Source organism: Apodemus sylvaticus, chromosome 3 (assembly GCF_947179515.1).
Source record: "Apodemus sylvaticus chromosome 3, mApoSyl1.1, whole genome shotgun sequence".
Taxonomy (NCBI): Eukaryota; Metazoa; Chordata; class Mammalia; order Rodentia; family Muridae; genus Apodemus; species Apodemus sylvaticus.
In genome coordinates, this window is record NC_067474.1 from 20,997,147 (window position 1) to 21,014,682 (window position 17,536).

At 40.5% G+C, this 17,536-nt stretch overlaps 1 protein-coding gene across 2 annotated transcripts in view; it reads right to left on the reverse strand.

The window, feature by feature from the left end:
- Positions 1–17,536, reverse strand: part of Tox (thymocyte selection associated high mobility group box) — a 302,052-nt gene that overhangs the window by 242,934 nt on the left and 41,582 nt on the right. Inside the window, exon 1 of one of the 2 annotated variants that reach the window (XM_052176041.1) lies at positions 2,097–2,263. The exons of the other annotated variant lie outside the window; for it this stretch is intronic. The gene's annotated coding sequence lies outside the window, so the exon portion shown is untranslated. Of the gene's footprint in view, positions 1–2,096; positions 2,264–17,536 lie in introns of those variants that run through there. 2 annotated transcript variants of the gene reach the window in all.

Sequence of the window (17,536 nt, forward strand, 5' to 3'; positions counted from 1 at the left end):
CAAGCAATGATAAGCACAGTTCTAAATGATTCAGGGCCTAGACCTAAAATGTTTCCTTGAAATGCATATGGTAATAAAACTAATGAGGATTATAAATTCCAAAGGATGCCCATGACAATTCTTGGATGAAGAAACATCATTTATATTGTCAAACCAACCACTGTTTAGGTCAGTGATAAAAATTTTGTTCCTAAGTATTTTACTTAATGTAAAACATGTTCTCTCACATTTTCTAAGCTATTCGATATTAAAATCAAAGCATCATAATATTTTGGCTCCAAAAATTCAGTATTTCTCTCTCCCTTTCAACCTTTTAATTTGTTTCAATGAAAAACTCTTATTTGCCGTTGAACTATAAGGCCTTTCGATCTCTGGCAAAAAAGGGAAACTAAGGACTTTATTTACCCAGTCGCTTTTCTTTCTGTTGGTCTTTCTCTGTGTCTGTGTCTCCATCTCAAGCTGTGTGTCTCTTGCACACACACACACACACACACACACACACACACGTATAGTAATGCATCTAGAATCACAGCAGATTTGTCTGAGAGATATATTAGTCTGCTTCAACTAGAAAAGAAAACATAAAACATAATCTTGACTGTTGCTTCATTCTTTTTATAAGACCAATAATTCAGTTGTCTGGTATCCAGAACTGCTGTCTTTACAATACTCTGTTCCATGCTGACATTTTTATACTATTTTTCTGTAAGTGTCATGTATTTCAAACAGTGTTGTGGGAAGAGTTATTACCATGGACTCACTACATTCCTTATGGGATCTGGCGAATGTGGGGAAATGCATAAATGGTATTGAAAACATGCGCTCAGGGCTTCAGGCTTTGGACCTAATCATGAGCTGTGAGATATTCAAATGTTCAGTGTATTCCACTGAAAGGGAAAATAAAAGCATTCCTTGATGATGTTTCTCTAACAGTTTTCTTAGAATTATAGTTATCCAAAACCAAGCAGTTCTCTTGCCGGCTCTACGTAAATGGAAATGACAGTCTACAGTTTAAAAAGAGCCTGTGTAATTTATGTTTTCAGAAAGAAGACTGTGAACAGTGGTATTAAGCACGACTTCTCAACTCTGCCTCTGAAGCCTAGGACTAATTTTAACCATTATGGGGGAAACTCAGAGAGTGATGCAACTGTGGTACACTCAACCACTCGAACTAACTCGGAAATCTCCCACTCAGTATTCCTGGCTCAGAATGTGAAGACAAATGCCCAAAACATCTAATAAATTACTGTGTGTTAAAGCTGCATATGCACAATAGAAAATACTGTAATTATTAACCAAATGATCACACTATAATACAAATAATAATGTATACTATAATTAACTCTATTCTAAACTGTTCCTGAATAGGCATGGGGACAAGGGTCATTAGCATACAAGAAATCACCCTGATCCTTTCTCACCCCCCCTCATCTGGCAAAAAGAAAACATTTTTACTTGTAGGTCATGTACAAAGCTTCTCACAGTTTCCTACCTCACGGGCCTGTTTTCTTTTACCCTGACTGTCTTAGAGTGTGCTGCTCACTGCTTCTGTGATTTGTATCCTGTAACTTAAAATTGTCAGGATTCAATAATTAAAGGGGAAGAAAAGTTTAGGGTTTGGTATTAAAAAAAACTCTTACTGAGATAAATATATGGTTTCAGAAATACATTTAGCAACACTTCCAAGAACAATAAAAAAAAATGTAGTTCTGAGAATCTCTTAAAGGCTGGCCCATTATAACTTTGAAAAAGGAAGTTTCCTCACCACAAACCAAATACATTCCTCTAAAGGTACACAGTCTCATAAATTATACAAATGTTCTCTGCCGGGTACCACTAGCCACCACCACACTCAGACACAAAAAGAAAGAAGGAGGCAGAAGTGGAGAATGAAACAAGGAAGAGAGAGAAAAAGAAAAAAGAGAAAAAGGAAGAGAGAGAGAGAGAGAGGAGGAGGAGGTAGGGAGAGAAGGAGAGATGGAAGGGAAGGAATGGAGGATTAAGAGACAGAGCCTAGGCCATCTGCCTACATTTTAACAGCTTACACTTCCACAGCCCCTCTTCTCAGAGCTGATATGCCCAGCTGCCAGCCTTACCTTGGACTACATCCTGGAGCTGGTGTCTACAACAGGCTGCTGTGCTATCGCAGGAGAGCACTGCTTGGACGAGTGTAAACAGGCCCCAGGGGACAAGTTTTCTTGTAAACCTACAGGAACCAACCCTTGGATTCCCCACCTGCTCACTGGGACCTCAGAAAGGCTTTTGACTGTTTGTCCCCTCAAAGGCAGGCAACATTTTCTCACACCTGGGCTTATGAACAAAAGGCTAAGGTCCCAAGTGCCCACTTTCCCTTCTGTTTGGCCAGTTAGCCCTTTGCAAATGCAAAGTTGTAGCTACTGAGCAAGATGGCAGCCCAGGCTAGAAGGGGAGGGTTTCTGCTCTGTTAACATGGATAGATGACTGAGCTTTTGAGCCTACAACCAAAGAAAGAGAAAGAGAAGCAAAGCCTCCTCTTCATGGGAAATTCTAGTCTTGATAAAAGTACCACTGGGAGCCAATATGGGGAGGAAGAGATGTGACACCTCTACCTCACACCACAGTCAAAACTAAATCAGTTAGAGGGTCAAATATCCTAAAGTGAAAAGTGAAACCAGTACAGTAGAAAGTGCTGTAGTCTACCAGTGCTAAGGCCTTCCCAACTGAAGAACAGGCCACCGCGGGCCCTCGTTCCTCCCCAAGCTCATATGCCGGAACTACATTTACAGCAGCACTCATCGGCTTTATGAGGAATTCTAAATCTCCAGACTGTAACTTTGAACAACCTACAGAGAATGGCATCCCAGGGTACAAGGGCAGTGTCTTTCTAAACCCCATTAGTGTCCTAGCAGGAGCACCCAGGTCAGCTCTTAGATTTACTGAAGATTAAAGTAACTGCTTGTGACCATGAACAACACAAGTTTTCTTGCCAGACATCACAGAGCAGTTAGTGAAAATGATTCATTTTAAGAGTTCCCCCAAACTAATAACCCCCAAACTGTCTTGACACAACTACACAGAAGCGATGAGGTAAACCTGAAGTAAAAGATCTGAGGCTGAAGTTCCCCTACGTTGATTTTTCAATGTCTCTAGAACATTCTACAATTGTCAACTTTCATCTTTGACAGGGGAAAAAATATGTGCTTTGTGACTTCTGCTATTCTATTATTTCCTGACTTAAAATTAAAGTGTATTTTATGGAGAGCTAAGAAAAATGTCCTGACACATATCACTCATTGTATGAAGGACCTGTGGATTAGTGCAGAAATTCCTACACTGCTCTAACTATAGAAAAGCCACTTTCTATCTCAAAGAGTCTGATCAAGAAAGAAAGTATGCATGGTGCTGGACACTCTCAGCGAGGGGCAATCAGGAAGAGATAAGAGGCAGGTGTGTCTGTCCTGGAAGCAGATGACAGTTCCCCAGTTCACTAGAACATTCCAGAAAAGCTTTGGAGGTCTGCATGCCCACAGACATGTCAGCTTGTCTGAAGGACAGACAGAGAGCTGAACCGAATCTTAGTTAAGGAAAGGATCTGACTGTTTCCTCCCGTAAGAAAGAGAGGGAATGATGGACAACGATTTGTATGTGGAGATGTCAACCAGGAAATTCGTATTATAAAATTTCAAAGCAAGATATTAAGCATAAAATGAGAACCACCATATAAAACTGGATCTTTCTAATGAGCTATCTTGTAAAAATAATTACATACAAGGCATCTAGCATCTGGCACTACACTGAGCTCTCTCTGTGAGCACCGCTCGCATAGAAGTGAGGCTTTAGAGCACACAGTGCACATGTGGACGGTGAGAAGGAGAGGGGGGTACGTGTAAAAGGACATGCTAAGCACTATCCGGCACACCAGAAATCATGTTAGTGCCCCGTATCTCAATGTTCCCAACACACACTCCAAGTTAACAGCTATCAAACTGCTAACTAAAATGAAAATTGTGAAACTCTAGAACCTATGTCTGAATATAAATAAATCAGTTCTTAGCCTCCACCCCGCCGCCACGCTCCACGTGTATTGCATGTGCCTAGATGTCTTTGCTTCCAACAGCTGTCTCTTCACCTCTTCATACAGGACTCACGTGCATAACAGTATGCATATGATTGATATATACTTACATATTATATATGTAAATGCAGAAATAAAATGCATGTTGAGTGGTAGAATTACTTATTTTTATAGTTTCATTTTCCACATTTTCTGCAAGCAATATGAGGTACTCCATGAATAATTAGCTATTTCTCCAAGATCTGCATAAGACTTAAATCATGGAATTGGAAGCGTGGCGTACTAGATCATTTATCATCCTTATGAACACTGTCTTTTTTGATAATAATGATTATTAGAGACAGCAATTCTTTTCAGTGTTGCGAGTCACACAGCTGGATACGGAGTGCACGTAGAATGTTCCCAACACTTCTAGTTCCATGAGTCAAAAGGAGAAGAAATTTGTCGCTGGGGAAGGCCCACAGGATGCCTTAGAACGTACACTGCAGTTTACTCTCCACTCCAGGAGATAAATGTCTAATCTGTAAATGGGCCAGCATCGCACGTCTTTCTTTGCAGACAGGGCTCTGTAGGATATGCACACCTTTAATATAATAAATGACATATGCCAGGAAACATTTTATCCTTAGACCTTTATGAAATAAACCTTGATTTTTTTTATGTGGGAAAGAATATCAGAGTTCATAGATTCTATTTTATACTTCAGAAAATTACTGATTGAGCAGACAAGCCCAGCAAAGTTCACCCCCTGCGTGTCCACCGTGAGGAACAAAATGTTCCAGAGCTGCTGAACTAGGTACGGGCATTTGGAAGCCAGGGCAGCTATCTCCTGGAAAGCTTGAGGAAGCACTTTCTTGTGGCAAGAAATCCCTTTCAGGAGGACTACTTTCTCTTTTCTGTCATGGAGCCTTTGTTACCAAAGAAACATTGGTAAACACAAGTACGTGAAAGTACAGAAACTAAGTACTGAGGCTAAACATTTGCCGAAAAGGAGCTGCATGTTTATTTTCAAAGAACCCTTTCATGGACACAGAGTTCTAGTGGTCAATAAGAAAAAACGATCTTGCCTTCCAAGGAGACGGAAGTGCTGCATGACTTTTACATAAGGAGTTAAATCCTGGGAGGTTGAAGAGATGGCTCAGCAATGAAAGAGATTAGAGAGGACCTAAGTTTGGTTTCTAGCACCTGCAATGGCAGGCCCATAATCTGTCAATCCAGCTAGCTCCAGAGGATCTAACATTCTTTCCTCGCCTTTACACACACACACACACACACACACACACACACACACATACGCACGCACACACACCCACAGATACACATGTACACATACATGCATACGTGCACACACCCACACTTTTAATAATAAATATTGTTTTTCTAAATTGTTAAATAAATCCTGAGCTGTGGAGATGGCTGTGTGGGCAAAGAGCATGCTGTACAGACCTAAGGTATAATCCCCAGCCTTTGATAAAAGCAGTGCCACATGCCTATAACCCCAGGGCTGGGAGGGGAGGGATTGGGGGGGGAGGAGGGAGGGGGAGGGACTGGGAGGGAAGGGAGGAGGAGGGACTGGGAGGGGAGGGAGGGGAAAGGGCTGGGTAGGGAGGGACAGTGACATGGGTTGGGGGGAGTGGGGGGGGAGGAGAGGGACAGTGACAGGGAGCTCATTGGAACTCACTGACCAGCCATCCATCAATTTCCACAAGAGACCCTCCTCAAGAAGAAAGGAGAGTGAGAAAGGAAGAAACTTTTCCTTGACCTCTGGCCTTCACACTCATGGACACAGCCAGGTACTCACCTGTGCTACGCATATCCTGAGAAAAAAGGATAACTATGGCACATACAGGAAAAACAAAGCTGGCAGCAGCAACAACAAGTCCTTGGCTGAACTGTTGGCTTTGCACTCCTCTCCTCTCTCCCTGCTGCAACTGCCCAAGCGGCTGTTTTCTGGCAAGAGAATCCTATAGCGGGCATCCTTTTTACTATTTGTATGCAATTAGCAAACAGCAGGCAAGCAGGCAACCACTGAGCTATATCGCCACCCCACCCACCCCCTTTCTTTTTAAACCTTTTATACTGAGCTGAGGATTTTGCTATATTATCCAGCCTGGCCTTGAACCCACTCTGAACCCACTCTTGAACCCAAGGAGAAGCTGAATTTATGATTGTCCCTGTCAGATTCTAACTGCCTGTAATTGCAGTTCTGTGACATAATGCTCAGCCCTTTTACTTTAAATGCCCATTAAATAAGTAGACACTGTTGTGTGTGTGAGGAGTGAAGAAGGGGAAGTGTGTACACTTGTGTACAGAGGCCAGAGGTCATTATCCACCTTGTTTTGTGGATAGAGTCAAGATCTCTTACTGGTCTGGATTTCACCAAGTAGGATAGACTAGAAAACTCCAGGGATCTGTTTTTTCTCTGTCTCCCAAGCACTGAGATCCCAATGGACACTGTGATAACTAGACTCCTTACTGCATGCTAGATTCAAACTCAGGTTCTCACACTTGGAGGACAAACACTTTAGCAGCTAAGCTACTGTCTCAGGCCTTAATAAAGAATTTTAACAGAACCCGAGGTAACTATAAGATAGCCTGTGCTGTCCTTCTGTCTTGCTGGTCAATCACACCTTGATGAGCAAGGTCTAACAAGTTCTCGGGCTTGTCTAGGCCTTCTTAACAATAGTAGGAAGAGAACCGGAGCCGGGAAGGATCTGAATCGTCTTGGTACACATGGTACAGAGCACTTCTGCTGTTAGAGAAGAGGCGGTGTTTTCTGAAACCAATACTTAGTGCCAATAAAAATATAAGTAGGAGCTGTGTGGCTGTGAAAGTAATTATTTTCCTTGTGAAGGAGGATGTTGCTTAGCTGTAGCACTTGCCTAGCAAGGTAAGGCCCTGAGTTTGATCACTAGCACTGGAAGCAAGCAAACACCAAAAAATACAAAATAACAAAAACTTAAAGGAATTATTTTTCCAAAACAACAACAAAGGACCAGAAAACACCATCACTTTCGATTCCTACTTTTCCATAATAACATGAAATTCCTTTCCAGGAGCCAAGCAAGTGGCTCTCCTTAATGCTCAGCTAAAGAGCATTTGAACTCCCTGCTTCAAGGTTGGGAAGCAAACATTCAGCAGAAGGGAAAAAGAAGAAACTTTTTCCTGTCTAAAAATTGCAGTATGGAGAAATGCTACATATTTAGTAGAGATGCTGAATGGAGGAATGAAGAAAACAACTCATAATACATGTTTCTCCATGAACAACATAAATGCCAACATTGTTTCTTAAATGTCCATACACAGGACTACTGTCAAGATAACATGGGCCTATATCATTACTCATGAAAGAGTTCCATATCAGGCTGCCCATATTTTAGTGCAGAAGGATTACATTATTCGTCAAGGAAAACATATTACTCTTATGAAAACAGAGAAGTTGACCTTGGCAAACAGTTGCTAAAACTGTTCCCTCTTGATTTCCCGTACACACAGTGTGGAAGAGTGTGCATTTGCTGCTACTCTGGGGCATTATTTCCCCAAGAAGTTTTGATCTTTTGGGCAAAAATGAATAGAGAAGGCAGAGCTCACATGGCTTTGGGAAGGCTGGATTCTTGTCTCCACTCGTTGCATCGCACCATAAAGCATCTTGTAAGAATAATGGGCTAGACGCCCATTTTTCAAGAAGAATGAGTCCTGGGTCCATGTATCCTGATACTTTCTGATTTCCCTTGGTCTACCACAGTTCTGCTTCATTCCAATAAACAAGTTTTAAAAACACATTTATTCTTTGACAGAATTCTAAATCCGTGTAGTTTTTGTCAACACCATTGGCCTACTATCTTGAAAAGTCTCTCCCTGGTGGCATGACCACTGTTTCTATTATAATCAGCAACTCAGTGTTCCATTCTACAGTCTAAGCAAAATTGTGTCTCTCTGTATCCATCAATGGATTTCCCATGGCAGACTCCACAAAATTACTTATCCTAACTTTTCCCTTGTTCTTCTCTCTCCCAAGTCTGTTATTGTTATTGATGATAACATAGAAATAACATGGCTTTTTGTCCAGTACCATATGAGAAGTGACCAACATGCTATGTAATCAGGCTCCCTGGCACTCGTCAATTAGAAAATTCCATTATCCCCTTGTTATCCGTAAGGAAAACAATGATCATTCCCCTGGCTGAATGACAAGCTTTCCACTGCATCTTCTTTACCATTTCTCACATTTTATCGTATTAATGATGAAAAAACTAAGCATTCCAAACCAACCAAGGTTAGCTAAAGAACATCTCTTTAGTTGAGAGAAGGAAAAAAAAGCCCTAAATGAAAAATGCAGTAGAATTTTTTCTGCTGAGTATTCTTCTCCTTTTGACTCTACTTAAAATCTTCCATAAAGCTGCATCTTTTTGGATTTACTGAGAAATGAGTCAGCAAAGATTACAGGAAATCACCAAGAGATTATACAGTAAGAACGATAAATTGTCAACAATGCAAAAATAGAAGATGAAAACAGAAGCTCTTTTTTTTTTTCCAAAACTGAAAACCAAATCTGTGTTGGGGTATGAATGTGTCTATCTGTGCATAAAAACGTGCCATGAAATGACTGGTTGGAGGTTTTATCAATGGCTTGTCCCTCTACATAATCAGAGAGGATCACTGGTGATAAACGCAACCAAGGCAATTGGTACTGACTGCTGTGGTAGAGGCTTTTGATAAAAAAGACCTCAGAAGCAGCAGGGCCCACAGCCAGCTCATTCAACCTCAAATAAACAGAGACCCACACGGCAGTTCTAAAAGATTGAGTTCAGTAATGGTTTAGTAATTACCTGTCCCCCTGTCCAAAATTTCCTCTACCCCATCATTTAAATAAAAATTTAAAAATGTTTACGTGCAAAAATCCCCTCCCTTCCCCTACCTCAGAGTCCCTCACCACCAGTGAAACCCCACCTGACCTTTGCTATTCATCAGTTTCGTAGTTAGAGGCCAAATTGCCTGGTGAGGACATCTCTTTGAAAGAAGCCCATCCCTTGTGTTCAGGCATCTCACACTGTAGGTTTTGCCATACAAGTCTAAACCATCAGAATTCAGCAGATCTGGATTTCCCATCTTGAACATCGCTGAGGAAAAGGAAGGTAGAATGAGAGAAGGAAAATTCCCTATCTGGTAACCCTCTGCCTTTGCTTTGTATTGGAGACTGAAGAACACAAGCTCAACAGCCAGGGAGCTGAGAGATAACCTATTCTTCTGCTCTGGAGAGTTTTATTGTCTCGTTTCAGGTTTCTTCTAAATTTTGCTTCAGTCTTTGCACTCAGTTTCATTAGTTCAAAGTCTTCCTTGAATAAATACTTTCCCTAAACAAAACAGCATAGTAGTTGGCCCCAGTAAGCCTCCAAGCCCAGGGTGGTGGTGGGGGCTGTCCCTATCCAATGGATCCCCTTGAACAGAGGAAAAGGGTTTTGTCAAAACTTAAATCTTAAGTCAAGGAACAGGTTCTAGCAGTGACTTCAGTCTAATCTCTGTCATATTTCCTTATTTTTTCACTTCCTGCTTCTGGTTCAGTCGTTGACATCCCATCCATTTCTCCTTACTCTACCACAGATCTTTTTTGGTCTTTCACTCATAGAAATATTCTCACCAAGTGCCTTGAGAAAATTAGGAGATTTCAGACAAGACAAAAGGTATTCTTCCTCAGGAGTTAAAGTTAAGAAGGTGGGCTGGAAACAGGCCTCAGTGACTCAGTGCAAGCATAGCATGTGTGGGGCTCTGCATTCAATTTCCAATAGTTACCATAAGCGAAAGGCAAGAAGGCTCACTGACAATTAAAAAGCGGTACAATGAAAGGAAGTGGAGAATGGCAAGGAAGGGTAAGAAGAGTGAAAAGAGAGAGCGAGTGACTCCATACTTCAGAGGTTAGGAAGTTCTTCCTTCTTGGAGACTCAGAGAATGAATATGACCAGGCCAAGGAGATGGCTTCTAGAGTCAATACTAAGACCAGATGTAGGATGGTCACTTGAGAGAAAAAAAAATAACAAAACAAAACAAACTCAGGAAAGGATGATAATTAGACCAGGTCATAAAAATGTGGCTGGGCACACACCTTCAATTCCAACACTTTTGGTGGTAGAGGCAGATAGATGTTTGTGAGTTCAGGTCCAGCTGAGTTCAGGTCCTAGTGAGTTCTAGGATAGGGATAGTTACATAGTAAGATTTATGTTAAAAAAGAAAAAGATGAAGAAGAAGAAGAAGAGGAGGAGGGGGTAGAAGAAAGGGAAGAAGAAAGGAAAGAAAGAAAAAAGAGAGAGGAAGGGAGGGAGGGACGGAGAGAGAGAGAGAGAGAGAGAGAGAGAGAGAGAGAGAGAGAGAGAGAGAGAGAGAGAGAGAGAGAGAGAGGCAAAAGGCAAAGTCTGGTTGGTTGATAGTTATTAGTCTTATGGCAACAAGACCCCCCCCCCAGAGCTCCCAGGGACTGAACCACTAACCAAAGAGTACAGATGGAGGGACTCATGGCTTCAGCTGCATATGTAGCAGAGGATGGCCTTATCTGGCATCAGTAGCAGGAGAGGCCCTTGGTCCTGTGAAGGCTCTATTCCCCAGTGTGGGGGAATGCCAGGGCAGGGAGGTGGGAGTGGGTAGGTGGGAGGGGAGCATCCTCAGAAACAGGGACAGGGGGCATAGGAGAGAGAGGGTTTCTGGAGGGGAAACCTGGAAAGGGGATAACATTTGAAATATAAATACATAAAATATCCAATAAAAAAAAGAAAGAATCACGTGATTTTATAATTGAGGTTTGAACAAGTAAACATGGAATGAGTTCAGAGGCTTCATCATGATAAAGGAGATGGCTTCCACTTGAAGCTTCGTAGCTGGCTTTCTTGAAGGAAAACTATTTGCTGCTCCATCCAGACAACTTAGAGGATTATTGTTGACTTACTTAGAGAGCAGGTCATCTCCTCCATTTAAAAACTCAAAAATAGGTGGTGTTTTATCATTGCTAAGTGATTAAAACAGCCACAAAACTCCTCAGTATATTACATTTTACTAGGGAAGTCAAGGCTACATCCAGATATTCTTGTTTTCCCAAGAATTGCAAGATCAATTTGCAAGACAGAAGGGGTATGAGGAAGAAAGATCATGTATAAAGTCACAGAATCAAAGGAAAACAATCAGGTCTAGTGTGTTTTATGTCAAAATGGTTTTGTGTTTTTGTTTTGTTTTGTTTTTCCTGGTAACAAAAACGTTTCAAAGAAATTTGATGTGGCGTCTTTAAAAGGAATTAAAACCAAATCCATATTCAAAGTTAGAGTCTGAAAAATAAATAGGGAACTAGAATTGTAGACTTAATTTTATATCTACTGATTTTTGAGTACAATTAAGCTTTACAGATTCTTGAGAGAGGCATTTTTATTATTTTTTTTTTTTGGTATTAAGATGCACATTTTCAGCTGATATTAATTGTAAGTCTCTAGCTCCTGAAATCAGGTCCAGTCCCCAGTGGAACAACCTAAAACCTCAGCATTCAGAATCTGCAAGGATCTTGAGTTAAACAAACAACAAAGCACATAGACAGGAGAAGATTGGCTTGTTAACTCAACCCATGAAGGTAAAAGCCAAGTTTAAATCATCCCAAATCAACTGCCAATGACTGATCATCTGAGTGACTCTCAGGTAGCAGGAAAATTTACAAAATTGTTTCATTTCGAAACATCAAATGCTGACCAGACATTTCTGTCTAAGGATGCTTCACTTGATTAAGGATACATCATTTACTGACAGCGCAGCTTGAGTCTTCTTCTCAATTCTGGAAGAGCATTCCAATATTTTGTTTCTAAACGTCATCACTATAAAGTACATAAGTGGAGATGTCCACAGCAGATTTAAGGATAGGAAAACAGGCTTAATTCTTACTGCTAAGAGGATGCCTGCCAGGACCTCACATTCCTGGAGGACAAATGTTGTGCAGAATGTATTAGAGAATAAAAGCGTGTGGAAATGATATAGGTTTCAAGTCCTTTGATTAATTCCACTGGGGTCATTCAAGAGCTTGGATGTGGGGGAAGGGCAGGGCAAGGGAAGAAAGGAGCCAAATATCAGTGCTGTTGTAATTACTGTGTTCCCTATGGTATGAAATGCTAAAAATGAATGTTTCCTCCCTTACAAGGATATAGACCTTTCTTGCTGCAAAGCTATTAGCATATATAATGCACTTGTCTGGAAATCATGGCTTCTCTGTCATTCTTGGGAGACCTTTAGGGACCTGGGTTATTGTATAGTCCTGAATTATAGCAAATGCATAATTTGTAGCCCTTCAGTTTTCCAGCTTGTATCAGAGAACCGGTTTAAGCAATTTCAACCCGTATTTAACAGCTCAGTTTTCCTCAACAAATTGAAGTGTTTATATTATCTTAATTCTGTACACGATTTTTGTAAACTTGCAACTGAAAAAAAACCATATTAAGGTATTTTATCTAGGTCAGTATCTGTGAGGAGTTCATAATTTGAAACCAAATTCTAGAAATCAATTAATACTTCTTTCAGTACAAATAAAAAGTCCCTCAATAGTCAATATATCCATAAGCCTTCTGACCAGCTTACTCGACCCTAAACCACACAGAAGTCACAAGAAAATAAATGGCACTAATTTGTACCTTCTGTTCAAAGACATTTCCTTCCCTTGTTTGGGAGGCAGAAATTGTACCTTAGCAGAGTCTATGCCTTTTTCTATTTCAGCTCTTTCATCCCCAGAGTAGAATAAAACAAGAAATGTTACTTCACTTACTTGGTTGCATTTCAACCAATGTCAATTTAACATATTTTAAATAGTCTGTATAATTTTTTTTAAATGAAAGGGCCATTCTGATGTTAATTTGGATCAATCTTCCAAACATATGATTCTGGGTTTTTGAAAGGGGCCCACTTGAGGGGGGCTTTTTAAAAAGTGAAGAGAAAGGCACCCCAAGGCTGTCCAATTCACATTTAACCTACTTACATGAAAAAGGAACTGCTTTGGTTAAGAATAACGTGCACACGCTCAAGTTCCAGCTAAACAGACCAACGTATTAGTGAGGAAGTGAGACAGCAAATAGCAGCTCCTTTCACACAAGTAGAAGAATACCGTGTTTATTTAAAATAGTTGGCACAAATTCTCATTTTAATTAAATTACATTTACTAAAATAACATTTTCATAATTAAAAAACATGCAAAAATCATTTGTCCCTTGTAGTGCTAGCAACAAAAATATAATAATCACAGTAGCTTAAAATTGGGCAACGGGGTAAGATAATTGTTAAGAATAAATGTGACTAATCTGGGTTACAATTGTGTATTAGTTCAGTGGTTTCCAGTGATTCAGAAGCCATTATTATCTCCGTTGCTATGTAAAGTTAATACAAATAGGCACCAAGTTTTGTTATTAGCGCTTTTCTACAGGAAGTCATTGTACAAGTTCATATCTTGTATTTTAATGCTGGTATATTACAACTGGAGAATATTATCTTATGTGAGATTAAAACAACTTGATCTGACCTCTTCCTTTTACAAACGAGGAAACTGAGACCCAGAAAGATTCAATGCCTTTGTCTTAATTACTTAGCTAGTTAGAACCAGTCCTGGCCAGGAGAACTTCGACTTCCTGACTCTGTGGCTCACAGAAGCCGGAAGAAAAGAAATCAACAAAAGCACGCACCATCTATGTGAATTATGGCAGAAATGAATTCTACTTCTAGTTCAGGTTTCACCTCTCCCCATCCTTCCTCTCCCTGGAAGCTCACACAGGCACCCAAATTCACATTCCAACGAGAACAAAGATTACCCAATAAATCAGGTTAAGTCTCACCCATGGATAAAGCCAGTAAAAGAATAACATGTCCAAGATGTACTAATAGCCATCTGAACGAGAGCAAAACTTTCCATGAATGAAACAAATCCAGTGGCAAACGCTGAATTGTGCCAGGTAGACAAAGGACTGGGAAAGCAGTCCAATGCTCAAGCCATTAGGACAGGTACACAGGAAAAGGGGAGGGGCATTTAAATGAGGAGGGAAAGTTCCAAACCACAAGGAAAACAGAACCACCCCTTCCTTCTTGGATATTGCTGAATGCCAGTCTTGTGGAGAGAGCAAAGCATCATATGACCTACTAATGTCAAAAAAGTTTCCATCACTCATAAATGGCTTACAATAGTTTTATACATGTGCAGCCTAAGAACTTAATGAACAAATACATCACATCACAGTGAAGCCTGGACAAGCCGTACAAAGGCACAGTGATGAGCGTTCATTAGTTTCTTCCTCCACGATTTGCTTGCAGTGAGCAGATTAATAACAGATTAAATATTCTTGCAATCTTAACTAGCCGAAACACACACACACACATACACACACACACACACACACACACACACACACACACGCACACATACACACACATGCATGCACATACTTTCACATGCCCACACACACATTCACACACACACACAAATGATCAAATAAAAGTTACATGTTGTGTCTCATAATGCTGAATATTTGTAACACAGAGAGCCCCTATCCTTTACCAAGTGGCTCCCCAGTTTATATGTCTTAACAACACTTTAAATATATTTCACAAATTCTTTGCCCTGAGAATCTTCCCCAAGATTTCTCTGGTAACAACAATCTCTGACTTTTGCTGCCCCGGGTAATGTTCAATTGAACTACAGCATGAAGGCCATTTAAACTCAGAGGGCTTTGACTACTGTTATGAAAAGAAGCAAACAAAATTTCTCCCCAAGAGTCTAACTTGCAAATTAATTTCCTTGTTCACTGTCAGTTACTCGCTACTTACAAGCTGGAGGGTGAACCTCATTACAAACAAAGGCTTATTAAGACTAAGATGCCACAAAACCCAGCATTACCAACAGCAACAAAAAATGCTCCACATTTCATAGGATCCAGCCCAAACCAGTAAATGTATTAATATTATGCAAAGCGTGTTCCACAGAACACTAATTTGCTTGGGGTTATTGATATAGATATTGGGGTAAAGAAGGGTGAGTTTGGAAAATATTGAGGTATGTACCAAAATACTTAAGGCCTTTTGGCAGCCCCTTGAGACTTTTAATGATACTGCAAATCGGAGTGGGAACCGGCAAAGGGGGTAATGTTAACACCTTTTAACTTTGAAATAAATTGCAAACACAGGAAAACAAATTGTCTAAAACTCTCTCCAACAAAGACCCAAAGATAGATGCTAACAGTTAGCTCATTTTAAAACCCAGCAACGGTCTGGGGTGTGGCTCAGTGGTAAACACTTGCCTAGCAATGCTTATATACAAAGCCTGAACTGCAATCTCTTCATGGCAAGACTAACAAAAAATGTAAAACCCACTAGAATAGCAAGCACAGTGCATTATATTTCTGAACCCATTCCCTCCTGGCTTATGTGCTCTGGAATCCTGACAGTTTGAGAGTGTGGGCGTGGCTGAGAGAGGCCATGAGGCCGAGGCTCCGCCTCCTTCCATCCACTACAATAGTTTCACTCACTAGGAGAACTATGGCAATCTTTTTTATAAAAAAAACTCCTTCTCTCCTATTAGTTTGTATATCTATAATTCCATACCTCTTTGTCTGATCAAAATGATATCATGTTTATTTTCCAATATTATAAAATCCTTACCCATCATTTCAGTTTTCGTATGAACATGTGTGGTCATAATAATTATGATATAGAAAAGTTTAAGTAACCCGATCATGATAGTCAGTCAATCACTTGTAAAAATCACACAATCTCAGAATGTGTTTAAAATTCTAAATGCTCTTTTGACTGAGTAATAGGTGGTGTTATTATATTTATCATGCATTTATGGTTCACATTTCACATTTAACATTCATACAAACCTTTCTTCCTCCTTCCTTTTATTTATTTGCTTGTTTGATTACTGAGTACTAGATATTAAGCCCTGTGCATGTCAGGCAAACTTCCTACCCTTGAGCCCCACCTCCAAGCCCCTGCGATACCTTTTATAAGCATTATGATGACGCATGCTAACTCTAGCACAAATATTTTAATACTTTTTGCTTCTTATATTTTTTGAGTTGTTATTCAAAGTACTGGGTTTAATTATTCTGCTTTACAGGTCCATGTCATTATGCTTTGTTCTTATTCCTGCCCCTAATGCCAAACAACGGAGAACTTCCTATATGGTAGTCACAACAGACAGAGTGAAGCATTGGTGGCTTCAGATTTTTACAGTTTTCTCATGAGAGAGATTTGTTAAAGGAAGAGATAGCGGATGAAAAAGATATGGAAATGCAATGGAAGAAAGGGAAATATGAAGAGAAGAAAGAAGAAATGCAACAGAAAGGAAAGGATGAATGCTTCTGCTACTGTTGCTGATCATGATGATGATGGTGGGCGAGGAGGAGGAGGAGGAGGAGGAGGAGGAGGAGGAGGAAGAGAAAGAGGAGGAGGAGGGGGGGGATAGTGCCACAAGGAAGAAAACTTTTCCTAAACCCTACTCCATACTAGACATTCTAGATGTCTTCAGTTTTAGTTCATTTACATTACTCTGTCTTCCTGGGAAGATCTCTCTTTTAAAGAGGGAGAAACAGGTGTGGGCAGGTGAAGCAACTGACTACCATTGTATATATTTTGGTCCTTAGCCACAGTCCCACTAGGTTGATTGTGAAGCATGGATTTATAATCACAACACTACACTCCCACCTGCCCTGAAGTGAAGAGTCACATGGAGTGCCTATGAAACCACTGAAGATGGATGAAATTACTGCAGGGTCTGGGAAGCATGGTGTATAAGCTTCCTGGAAAGAGGGATGTGGAAGAGTTCAGGAGAAAGGTCTGGAAGAAGTATGAGGAGGGCATCTGAGTCACAGAGAGTTGCCTGTGCAGATTCAGAGGAAGACTTCACACAGGAAGGTCAATGGGTGTTCTTCTTGCCATAGGCATTCCTACGAATCTGAAGTCATGTCAGAAGGGCCTGTATACCTGGACATGAAAACTGTGGATCTGTGGGAACCAGGATAGACTCAAGTGTCAGAAGTAAAAAGCTATCTGGTGCAAGTGGCAAGTAAGATAGATAATTGTTCATGCACATGGAGATGTTAGCCATTTACTGAGTTGGTTGGTTTTGTTTGTTTGCTTTTTTGTTAATTTGAGGCAGGGTTGCTTCAAACTCACCATGTAACTGAAGATGGCCTACAACTCTTTGATCCTTCTGCCTTAGCCTCTAAGTACTAGGATTGTGTGGTGTCTCTGACATTGTGTGCTGCTGGACTTTGGTTTAAGGAGGTGGTGAAGGTTGAATGACTACATTCTCTCTTAGGACCTAGCTTGAGTTAATTGTTGAGGGATGGAATTTTCCACATTAAGAGATTACAGCAAGGAAGCCATCAGGATTATATTTGAATCGTGTGTCTTAAGATGTAGGACATTTCATTGCAGGTGCCTATTGACTCTAGAGCCTTAGAAATGAGGTTGCAGATGGATTTT